The sequence below is a fragment of the Myotis daubentonii genome, chromosome 18 (assembly GCF_963259705.1).
Source record: "Myotis daubentonii chromosome 18, mMyoDau2.1, whole genome shotgun sequence".
Classification (NCBI taxonomy): Eukaryota; Metazoa; Chordata; class Mammalia; order Chiroptera; family Vespertilionidae; genus Myotis; species Myotis daubentonii.
The window spans coordinates 7,685,215-7,695,155 of record NC_081857.1 but is presented as its reverse complement, the minus strand read 5'-3'; positions in this window follow the sequence as shown (position 1 = coordinate 7,695,155).

Sequence of the window (9,941 nt, the reverse complement as noted above, 5' to 3'; positions counted from 1 at the left end):
GAAGAAGTACAGCAAGGCTGGTGAAGGGGCAGATTCGTGGGGTAGAATTGTGGAACCGGCTTGTCCCACACCCACGTGTGGCGGTTTAAAACCAGGAGGGGTATCTTGGCTATGGAAGTTTCCCTGAGTAACAGGGGGTCCCTGTCCTATACCAGGCGCCCAGTCCAGAGTTTGTTCCAGTGTTGGGAAGAGAAGCCCCCACAACTTCTGGCTGTAAAAACCAGTGAGGATTGTGGCTGAGGAACACAGAGGCTGTGGGAGTCCTAGGCCATTCCTCTTAAAGGGACTTGCTCAGATTCACTCCCTCTGAGCTCCAGCACTGGGCCAATTTGAAAGGACCTTGGGACATTCACAGAGGAACTGTTTTGTCTGGAATCAAGGCAAAAGCTGGAGGGGCAGGTTTCTCCCAGACAGAAGTGCTGGCAGAGGCTAGTGTTCTTTAGTTGAGCCCTCCCTGCCACTGAGCTGACCGGCTGCATCATATCTGAATCTCCCATCAACCTGGATCACCCTTTCCCCCCACCCTGGTGATTCCCTGAGACCCTGCCCCTCCCTACTAGCAGGCTTATCACATCATTTCCAGTGGCTTTTCCATACAACTAGCCTCTATTGCCTCATGCTTTAGACTTTCCTAAAATCTCTCAAAAAGTATCAGCCTGGAACAGCTATGGGCAAACTACGGCCCGCGGGCCGGATCCGGCCCGTTTGAAATGAATAAAACTATTGTAAAAAAAGACAGTACCCTTTTATGTAATGATGTTTACTTTGAATTTATATTAGTTCACACAAACACTCCATCCATGCTTTTGTTCCGGCCCTCCGGTCCAGTTTAAGAACCCATTGTGGCCCTTGAGTCAAAAAGTTTGCCCACCCCTGGCCTGGAACTAGCGGCAACCCATCCTGGTTCACAGCTTGGCCTCTCCTGGGCACTTCTGAGCTCAACACAAGTAGCAGACATCTGCAGATTGCTTTGTAGCTCATGCTGGGTGGCCCTGGGCAGGGCACAGGCAAAGGCTGACCTTGAACCTCCTGGGAGGCCCCAGAGCCAGTGCATCCAGTGGTCAGCTTCAGCCACGCTGGATTACACCCCTACCACCTCCACAAGTGACACACTCAAGGGTTGGATTCAGTGAGCACCAAAGTTCCACTAAAGGAAGTCCTGTTCCATAAAGCGAGCTCCTGCATAGCAACATTTCAGTTGTAGTCACCGCCGATCCTTACAAGCAATTGGCCTGGGGGCTCAATCCTTTCCAGTGATGTCAAAGTAAATCAAGGCTCAACTACAATAGGACAGTGCACACAGCTTACACAGAGGCGCAACTGGAGTGCCCAGCTCAGGTAACTGGGGAGGCTGAGCCACTGGGCCCTTCAGGACACCTACTACACAAGGTGACTCTACCAAGTCTGGGAGACATAGCAGATCTACCTAAAACATAGAAACAAACACAGGGAAGCAGCAAAAATGGGGAGACAAAGAAACATGCCACAAATAAAAAAACACACCAAAAAACAGGAGAAATATCCAAAAAAAAAAAAAAAAAACCTAAATAAAATGGAAGCAAGAAAACTACTGGATACAGAGTTTAAAACAATAGTTACAAGGATGATTAAGGAACTGAATGAGAAGTTCAAGAAACTTAGTAAGAATTTCAAGGAAATTAGTGAGAATATCAATGACATAAAAAGGACCAGTCAGAAATGAAGCATACGTTATCTGAAATAAAGAATAATTTACAGCCCTAACCGGTTTGGCTCAGTGGATAGAGCATCGGCCTGCGGACTCAAGGGCCCCAGGTTCAATTCCGGTCAAGGGCATGTACCTTGGTTGTGGGCACATCCCCAGTAGGGGGTGTGCAGGAGGCAGCTGATCGATGTTTCTCTCTCATGGATGTTTCTAACTCTCTATCCCTCTCCCTTCCTCTCTGTAAAAAATCAATAAAATATATTTTTTAAAAAAAGAATAATTTACAGAGGCCCAGCTGGTGTTGCTCAGTGGCTGATTGTTGACCCATGGCCAGGAGATTACGGTTCAATTCCTGGTCAGGGCACATCCCAAATTGCAGGCTTGGTCCACAGTGGGGTATGCAGGAGGCAGCTGATCAATGATTATCTCTCATCATTGATGTTTCTATTCTCTCTCTACCTCCCTCCCTCTCTCCGAAATAAATAAAAACTTTTTTAAATAAAATATTTATAGGGGATCAACAGTAGAGTAGAGGATGCTGAATTTGAAGAAATCAAGAATTTGAAATATAAAGAAGCAAAAAACACCCAATCAGAACAGCAAAAAGAAAAAAGAATCCAAAAATATGGAGATAATGTAAGAACCTTCTGGGTTGACTCTTGCATCATGGGAGTACTGGAAGGAGAAGAGAATCATGAAAAACTATTTGAAAAAATAATGACAAAAAACTCCCCTTACCTAGTGAAAGAAATAGACATACAAGTCCAGGAAGCATAGTGAGTCCCAAACAAGATAAAGCCAAAGAGGCCCGCACCAAGATGCGTCATAATTAAAATGCAAAAGGTTAGAGACAAAGAGTGAATCTTAAAAACAGCAAGAGAAAAGCAGTTGGTTACCTACAAGAGAGAGCCATGAGACTATCAGCTGATTTCTCAACAGAAACTTTGCAGGTCAGAAATTTGCAGTGGCAAGAAATATTCAAAGTGATGAAAAGCAAAGACCTACAATCAAGATTACTCTACCCTCAAAGCTATCATTTAGAACTGAAGATCAGATAAAGAGCTTGCCAGACAAGGAAAAGATAAAGGAGTTCATCACCACCAAACCAATATTACATGAAATGTTAAAGGCTCTTCTTTAAGAAGAAGAACTAGTCCTAGCTAGTTTGGCTTAGTGTATAGAGCGTTGGTCTGTGTACTGAACGGTCGCAGGTTCAATTCTAGTCAAGGGCACATGCCCAGGTTGTGGGCTCAATCCCCAGTGGGGGGTGTGCAATCTCTCTCTCTCCCCCTCTTCCTCACTCTCTAAAATTAAATATATATATATATATATATATATATATATATATATATATATATATATATATTAATAAAAGAGAAAAATGGTAATTGGCATACGACGCTACTCTTTTCATTGGCTAATCAGGGCTATATGCAAATTAACTGCCAACTAAGATTGGCAGTTAACTGCCAACAAGATGGCGGTTAATTTGCATATGTAGGCACAATGCAGGGAGGTGAAAGGGAAAGCAGGAAGAAGCCCCCTGCCACTGACAGTGATCGGAAACCCAGGGGGGAACTAAGAGCTGGGGGGCAGGGCAAAGGCAGCCCCAGGGCCATGATCGGAGAATCAGGCGCCTTTGCCGCCCTGGCCAGTGATAGCAGGAAGTAGGGGTGGAGCCAGCAATGGGAGCTGGGCACGGTCAAAGCTGGCAGTCCCGGGAGCTAGGGGTCCCTTGCCTGGGCCTAAAGCGAAGCCCACGATCACAGGGCCGCTGCAGCTGCGGGTCCCCGCTGCCTGGGCCGGACGCCTCAGCCAGAGGCGTCCTGCAGGGGCAGGGGCGGAGCCCGCGCGATCGCGGCGCCCCCCCGCTGCCACTGCGGGTCCCCGTTGCCCGGGCCGGATGCCTAGGCCAGAGGCGTTAGGCCTGGGCAGGGGCGGAGCCTGCAACCGCGGGGAGCTGGGGGTTCCCCACCCAGGCCTGACACCTCTGCCGGAGGCCTCAGGCCTGGTCAAGGAGCCGATCCTGTGATTGGTGATCGGAGGGTGATGAGGGTCAACTCCTCTGGCCGAGGCATCAGGCCTGGGCGGGGGGCTGGGGGTCCCCTGCCCAAGCCTAATGCCTGGGCCAGAGGCATCAGGCTTGGGTGGGGGGCGGAGCCGGGGATTGGGGGGATATGATGGTCCCCTTGCCCAGGCCTGAAGCCTGGGTCAGAGGCGTCAGGCCTGGGCGGGGGCCAGAGCCAGTGATCAGGGGGAGATGGGGGTCCCCTGTCCAAGTCTGACACCTCTGGCGGAGGCGTCAGGCCTGGGCAAGGGGCAGAGCCAGCAATCGGAGGGGTCTGGGGGTCCCCTGCTCAGGCCTGATGCCTGGGTCAGAGGCATCAGGCCTGTGCTGGGGGCAGAACCAGTGATGGGGGAAATGAGGGTCCCCTGCCCAGGCCTGGCACCTCTGTCAGAGGCGTCAGGCCTGGGCAAGGAGCCGATCCTGCGATTGGAGGGTGATGGGGGTCAATGCCTGAGGGCTCCCAGTATGTGAGAGGGGGAAGGCTGGGATGAGGGGGAACAGGAAGAGATTAATCAAAGATTTTGTATGCATGCTAGAGGCTCAATGCATGAAATTTGTGTGGAGGGGCAGGGGGTACCTCAGCCTGGACTGCGCCCTCTTGCAACTGGGACCCCTCGCTCTTAACTGCCTGCCTGCTCACTCCTTACTGCTTGGCTTGCTGCTCCTTAGCGCTGCCGTGGAGGCAGGAGAGGCCCCTGCCACTGCTGCTGCGCTTGTCAGCCATGAGCCCTGCTTCTGGCTGAGCAGCACTCCAGCTGTGGGAGCGCACTGACCACTAGGGGGCAGCTCCTGCATTGAGTGTCTGTCCCCTGGTGGTCAGTGTGCATCATAGCAAATGGTCGTTCTGGTTGTTCCACAATAACGGTTGCTGGACATCCCTCTGGCAGCCCGGCAGCCCTCAAGGGATGTCCACTTACCAGCAGGGAGCAGACCTACGCTGCAGTCCGACATCCTTAGTGCTGCTGAGGAGGCGGGAGAGGCTCCCGCCACCACCGCTGTGCTGGCAGCCATCAGCCTATCTTGTGGCTGAGCAGAGCTCCCCCTGTGGGAGCACACTGACCACCAGGGGACAGCTCCTGCATTGAGCATCTGCCCCCTGGTGGTCAGTGTGTGTCATAGTGCCAGTCGTCCTGCTGTTAGGGTCAATTTGCATTTTACCCTTTTATTATATAAGATATGCATTACCTATGGACGCAAACAATAGAGTGGTAAAGGCCTAGTGTGGGGCAGGAATCAGTGGAGGGGAGCATTGGGGCGGGGGAGGCATCTGTATTACTATCAAAAATAAAGGTTTTCAAAAAAGAAATAAATACTTAACAATCCATGGGTAATGTAGCCATAATTATGCTATTTAGTTCAATGCTGGGTGTGAATAGTCTTCTTTCTCAAATATGAAGGATTTCTTTTTTACATGCATTTCTATATATCAATTTAGAATAACTAATAAAAATGATTATAAATCATTTTGCAGAAATAAAACTGCTAAGCATGAAAATAAAAATAAAAGATCATGGCTAATGTTGCATTTTATATCCCCTAGTTGTTTTCCAACACACATATATAAATACACATGCATCTTTTTCCAAAAAAAAAAAAAAAAGTGATCAGACTATGCCACATTGTCTTGCTTAAATCAATATTTGATGTTATTGTCAAAGTGGATTCCCAAAATTGTCCCAAATCTGTCAGACAATGCCAGCTCCATCAGCCTGGACAAACTGAAACATTAAGACACGCAGGGGAAGAGCCTGGGACCACCGGCTCCTCCGTGTCAGCTCCTGTGCGGCTGAGGAGTGAACTTGGGCTATTTCTGACTCTTGCTCCCACATCCATGCCAGACCTCCTTGGTTTCCAGCACTCCCAAACTCCCCCTCACCAGGTTCTCCTTCCTGGTGGTCTGCTTTCTTCCGGCTCCTCTGAGGAACATATGTATTAGGTTTCCTGGGAATATGGAGTCAGGCTTACTTCCCCAGAACTGAGTGTGCAGCTTTCCTCGTAAAAGGGTACCTCCCAAGCCCTTCATAGGAAGTCCTTCATCATCGTTGCTGTGTGGACATCTCTTCAAGTTCTAGCTGCCATGAGATCCAATAAAGCCATCAAATCGACAAAATATTCTCACCAGGGTCTTCCGTTATATGAAGACAGTAGTGCCCAGGCCCAGTCCTGACAAATAATTGGAATTTTTGCTGTATGTTTTTCTCCTCTAAGGCTCCCCATGGGCTTGGAGCCAAGAGGGTTACTCAAGGGTAGGCTCCCCCTTCAGGGGCTGCTCCACCACACACAACGTTCCCTTGACACGAAACTATCCTTCCCCACATCCAGTCCTCTGTGGCAGAGACGATGCTGTGTCTTCACCAAACATTTCTTTTTCCTCCTGGTCTGTGATGGGGTTAATTTTAAGTGTCAACTTGACGGGGCCATGGGGATGCCCAGACATATGGTCAGATTGTGTGAGGTTAACATTTGGATCAGTAGAGCTAATAAAGCAGATTACCCTTTCGAGTGGGGATGGGCCTTATCCAATCAGCAGTAGGCCTGAGTAGAATAAAAAGGCTCACCTGCCTGCAAGTATGGGAACTCCTCCTGCCTGGCTGCCTTCAAGCTGGGACATTTGTGTGTTTTTTCCTGCCTTGGGAGTTGGCCTGGAACTACACCGTGGGTTCTCCTGGGTCCCCAGCTTTCCCACTCAGACCTTAGGACTTGTGAGCCTCCATAACTGCATGAGCCAATTCCTTACGATAAGTGTGTGTGTGTGTGTGTGTGTGTGTGTGTGATTGGTCTGTTTGGAGAACCCTGACTAATACATGGGCCAATAGAACACCTCCTTTTCCTAGTCTCCTTTCATCTAGCTGGAGTCATGTGCCTGGTTTTAGCCAATAGAAGGTGAGTGGAATTATGGGGACAGAAAGTGAGGGACTCAGAAGTGGAGCCACAGAATGCAAGGAGCCCAGGTCCAAGACATCGCTTAGAAGGCAGCTGCTGGCCTGCATGGCACATGCATGATAAGAATGTTTGGGGTTTTTATATCACAAGATAGCTCGGGCTTCCTAAGATACCCACTCTCTCCCTCAGGCTAACCTGCAATTCCACCCCAAACTCACCTCTTATCAGCTTGCATCACTCCATCAGACCGGCTAGGTTTTCTTTCTGTTCACAGTGTCCTTCCCTTTGTCCTCACTTTTTCTTGGCAGAAGAGGCGTTTTTCTTGGGGGAAACACACACACACACACACACACACACACACACACACACACACAGGAGTGTAATGAAAGAGGATTCCTGGGGGATGCAGTAGAGGGAGGAAATTCCGTGTATCTCAAATCAGCATGTCCCTCAGCTGCTGAGGAATGGCCACACCTTGCCAAGCATCATTTTTTCTATTGGTTCTCGTTACTTGGAAACCTGGGGCCAGTCCCACTGTAGAAGGCCTGGGTCACAAGCAACCGTCATTCCCTGCCTGTCCAATCCCTCAAAGGAGTGCCAGGCACATAATTTGTGGGGCTCGGTGCAAAATGGAAATGTGGAACCCCTTGTTCAAAAAGCAGGAAAAAGTGCCTCTCAAAGCTTTTCCCTTTCTTCCCCAGCCTCTCTCTACTCAGGATGGTTTGTGTGTGTTTGTAATTTGCTATTTAATGTTTTTTAAGTAAAAGAAAATGAACATTCTAAATCATTATGAATTTCACTTTTTAAATTGTGCCATGTCAGTTTTGAATGAAATGCAAGAACATCTCATTTGTCTGTGGACTCATTGAAAGTACTCAATTCATATTTTGAGTATATGCATGTGTATTTTGTTCTGACCAGGACAGTGGAAATACTGTAAAACACTAACTTGACTGTTTTCATTTTACTTCTTGATGCACACACATTCTACCAGCAACTCTGTGGAAGACGGTGGCTTCCATAACACACTTCCTTCGTACTCACTTTGAGTCTCAGTAAATTTCCATACGTCATGGGTCCACTGGGCTCTGTACGTATGGGGTACCACGGAGGCTGCATATGAATGGAGCAACAGGGAACAGTGACTGGCGTTCACACAGCACACATCTCCTCTGCTCCTGTACATCTCCATGGTCTCAATGGAGTTCACAAAAAACACACGTTGAAAGATGACATTATTAATAATTTCAAGATCTTCACAGCAGAGGACCAAACCAAGTGCGACACCCTTTTGAGCATCCAAACGGCTTGATTGTACAAGTCACACGCCCGTGAATCCGGGGATGCCTTAAGGGCGTCTGCTACCCCAAGCTTGTCCGGAACCTCTAGTACAGGGACCAAGCCTGATTCTCATGTGTTCCCAAGCTCCTCATTGGTTTTCCTGTACATCTAAGCTTAAAGGGGTGGTTCAGTGAGCTCCAGCCACTTGTCTCTGTGCAGAGAAGATCGTCCAACCTTGGCCCACAGTTCTCGGGTGAACTGAAGTCGGAGGCCAAGTTTTCCCTGTCGTTGCTCAGCCGGCTCTGGCAGCCCTGCAGCACTGCCCTCTGCTGGTTCCACTGGAGCATGTTCTAGTAAAACTGAATGTCTTGGATTCTATCAGTGCTTCTTAAACTTTCCATTGAACCGCAGAAAATCACCTGGTGGTTTTGTTAAAATGCAGACGTTAAGTCAGTAGGTCCTGGGGGAGAATCGAGATTCTGCATTTCTAATGAATTACCAGGAGATGGAGACGCAGATACTGCTGCCCACACACCACTGTTTTTTGTTTTTTTAAGATTTTTATTGATTTCAGAGAGGAAGGGAGACGGGGAGAGAGATAGAAACATCAATGATGAGAGAGACTCATGGATTGGCTGCCTCCTGCACGCCCCTACTGGGGATCGAGCCCACAATCCAGGCATGTGCCCTGACTGGGAATCAAACCCAGGACCTCTTGGTCCATGGGACAAGGCTCAAACCACTGAGCCACCACAGCCGGGCCCACACACCACTGTTTGAACAGCATGGCATAAGATGCCTCCAGGCTTTCTGCTGTTCTGACCATTAGCTTTGTGTTTCTGGGTCTGTCCATGGGACTTGGTTCTCTCCTCCACTTACTACCCTGCTCGGATCCGTGGTCCCACACTCATTCCTTCTCAAGTTACAATGTCCAGTGGTCCTTCCTAGGTTCCCGTGGTCCCCAAGTGCATTGGCTACACTGCCAGGAACCAGCTAGTCCCAACAGCAGTACTAGGTGACACATGGAAGTTTGCAAGGCCAGGAGCTCCTGGGAGCTCAGAGAATGCAGCCTTCATAGATGGCTCTGCCCAAAGAAACAGCTTGATTGGGCCCAGGTGGTGGGACCAACGAGGGGCACATATAAATGAGGCCTGGACTTTCAAATCCATGAGTTCATTTATTGCCCACCCATACTTACCACATGCCTGGCCATGCTGGGGGCTGAGACCCTGTGTTGGGAACTGCTTAATGAGGCCCCATGTCGGCTGAACCTGTCTTTGTGCCTGACTCTGTGCCACACTTTTTACCCAAAAGCTTCCGGCTAAGGAATGGGTCTGGGTATTGGGAGAGAAAGTCTTTCCAAAGTTCTTCATTGCAGGTTTTAATTTTAAGTGGCTTCCTTGACCATGTTTATGCTACACAACTCTTGCGGAGACCAAAGGACTCTTAGAAAGGTTGCGTCGTTCCCTAACTGGTTTGGCTCAGTGGATAGAGCAACAGCCTGCAGGCTGAAGGGTCCCGGATTCGATTCCAGTCAAGGGCACATGCTCAGGTTGCAGGCTCAATTTCCAGCAGGGGGCGTGCAGGAGGCAGCCCATCAATGATTCTCTCTCATAGTTGATATTTCTCTCTCCCTCTCCCCTCCTCTCTGAAATCAATAAAAATGTTTTTTAAAAAAGATTCCATCTGTTATTCTTACTTCTTGTCCAGGAATAATTTTTTTGTGTGTGTGGTCCATTCCTTTACTGTTCTCTCTCCCACAATACCACCCATACTAGGTCGGGTTCCTGTTCTCCTATGCCTTTTCCCAAAAAGGTGCCACCTTCGGCCCAGACAGTTGAGGAAGGAGAGGGCTTCAGGCTGAGCTGCCATATAAGTTCTCCCTCCCCCAACCCCGGAGCCAGGAGAGGGAGGTGGCAGATGGTGATGGATGGATGGATGGATGGATGGATGGACGGACAGAAGAGGCCAGAGAAGGTGGGACTAGGAAGGGGACAGGAAAGGCCACTCCAGCAGTGCCACTCC